Source organism: Durio zibethinus, unplaced genomic scaffold (assembly GCF_047325235.1).
Source record: "Durio zibethinus cultivar Kanyao isolate XHJ-2024 unplaced genomic scaffold, ASM4732523v1 HiC_scaffold_3, whole genome shotgun sequence".
In the NCBI taxonomy this organism is placed as follows: domain Eukaryota; kingdom Viridiplantae; phylum Streptophyta; class Magnoliopsida; order Malvales; family Malvaceae; genus Durio; species Durio zibethinus.
This window is the reverse complement of record NW_028323044.1, coordinates 7,847,134-7,849,633: the sequence shown is the minus strand read 5'-3', so window position 1 is coordinate 7,849,633 and position 2,500 is coordinate 7,847,134.

The window sequence follows — 2,500 nt, the reverse complement described above, 5'->3', positions numbered from 1 at the left end:
CGATGGTGCTGGGGGCAAGCGCCCGCACCAGGGCCCAGCGTGTGCCGATGGTGCTGGGGGCAACCGCCCGGACCAGGGCCCAACGTGTGCCGATGGTGGTCGAGGGAACCGCCCGCACCAGGGCCCAGCGTGTGCCGATGGTGCTGGGGGCAAGCGCCCGCCCCAGGGCCCAGCGTGTGCCGATGGTTATCGGGGCAACCGGCCGCACCAGGGCCCAGGGTCTGCCGATGGTGCTCGAGGCAACCGCCCGCACCAAGGCTCAGCATGTGCCGATTGTGATCGAGGCAACAACCCACACCAGGGCCCAGCTTGTGCCGATGGCGGTCGAGGCAAGTGCCCGTACCGAAGGGCAGCCTATGCCGATGATGGTCGATGCATGTGCCATCACCATGCGTCATCATGTGCCATTGATGGTCGAGGCCTTGGCCGAAGTTCGATTTTGAGCCACGGTGCCCATGCTTGGCTCCAGCATGTGCTGGTGCCGCATTTTTTTCACTCGGGACAGCATCGCCGGAGCATCGCCGGAGCATCGCCGGAGCATCGCCGGAGTACCGCCGGAGAACCTGACCGGCGGCATTGGGGTTCCGGCGATTGGGAGGGGGGCCGGGGGGGTGTGCGCACATGATGTGCGATGGGTGCTGGTACTTGGCCTTGTGTTGGCCCCCTATCCCTCATCAAACCTCTGAGAATTCACACCCCCTTAAAGAGCATTTGAGATTTTACAGGTTTGCTACCAGTAGCCGTTAAAGTGTCTGAAATGGGGACACTTTTTTCAAACGGTCACAAAATCTTCTCCACTTCGAGTTTTTAGCTGAATTTTTTTGTGCATGCCAACAAAAATAGAAGGATCATGCCTACAAAATTTGGGGCCAAAAATCCTTATAAAAAAATTTTAAAAAATCCCGAACCGCAAAAAGTTTCGAAAATCGTGAAAAATAGAAAACGAGTCATCTTCCAACGAAACTTCACGTGAAGGCTTAGGGGACCATTGTATGAATTTACAAGCCATAAAAATGGCATTGGCACGGCAGAAATTCGAAGATGTGCCTAAACCCACCAGGGCCCAGCGTGTGCCGATGGTGCTCGAGGCAACCGCCCGCACCAGGGCCCAGTGTGTGCCGATGGTGGTCGAGGCAACCGCCCGCACCAGGGCCGATAGTGTGCCGATGGTGCTCGAGGCAACCTGTCGCACCAGGGCCCAGCGTGTGCCGATGGTGATCGAGGCAACCTGCCGCACCAGGGCCCAGCGTGTGCCGATGGTGGTCGAGGCAAGCGCCCGCACCAGCGCCCAGCGTGTGCCGATGGTGCTCGAGGCAACCGACCGCACCAGGGCCCAGCGTGTGCCGATGGTGCTCGAGGCAACTTGCCGCACCAGGGCCCAGCGTGTGCCGATGGCGCTCGAGGCAAGCTCCCGCACCAGGGCCCAGCGTGTGCCGATGGTGCTCGAGGCAACCTGCCGCACCAGGGCCCAGCGTGTGCCGATGGTGCTCGAGGCAACCTGCCGCACCAGGGCCCAGCGTGTGCCGATGGTGCTCGAGGCAAGCGCCCACACCAGCGCCCAGCGTGTGCCGATGGTGCTCGAGGCAACCGACCGCACCAGGGCCCAGCGTGTGCCGATGGTGCTCGAGGCAACTTGCCGCACCAGGGCCCAGCGTGTGCCGATGGCGCTCGAGGCAAGCTCCCGCACCAGGGCCCAGCGTGTGCCGATGGTGCTCGAGGCAACCTGCCGCACCAGGGCCCAGCGTGTGCCGATGGTGCTCGAGGCAAGCGCCCGCACCAGGGCCCAGCGTGTGCCGATGGTGGTCGAGGCAACCGCCCGCACCAGGGCCCAGCGTGTGCCGATGGTGGTCGAGGCAACCTGCCGCACCAGGGCCCAGCGTGTGCCGATGGTGCTCGAGGCAACCTGCCGCACCAGGGCCCAGCGTGTGCCGATGGTGCTCGAGGCAACCGACCGCACCAGGGCCGAGCGTGTGCCGATGGTGGTCGAGGCAAGCGCCCGCACCAGGGCCCAGCGTGTGCCGATGGTGGTCGAGGCTGCCGATGGTGGTCGAGGCAACCTGCCGCACCAGGGCCCAGCGTGTGCCGATGGTGCTCGAGGCAACCGACCGCACCAGGGCCGAGCGTGTGCCGATGGTGCCGAGGCAAGCGCCCGCACCAGGGCCCAGCGTGTGCCGATGGTGGTCGAGGCAACCTGCCGCACCAGGGCCCAGCGTGTGCCGATGGTGGTCGAGGCAAGCGCCCGCACCAGGGCCCAGCGTGTGCCGATGGTGGTCGAGGCAACCTGCCGCACCAAGGCCCAGCGTGTGCCGATGGTGCTCGAGGCAACCGACCGCACCAGGGCGGAGCGTGTGCCGATGGTGGTCGAGGCAAGCGCCCGCACCAGGGCCCAGCGTGTGCCGATGGTGGTCGAGGCTGCCGATGGTGGTCGAGGCAACCTGCCGCACCAGGGCCCAGCGTGTGCCGATGGTGCTCGAGGCAAGCTGCCGCACCAGGGCCCAGC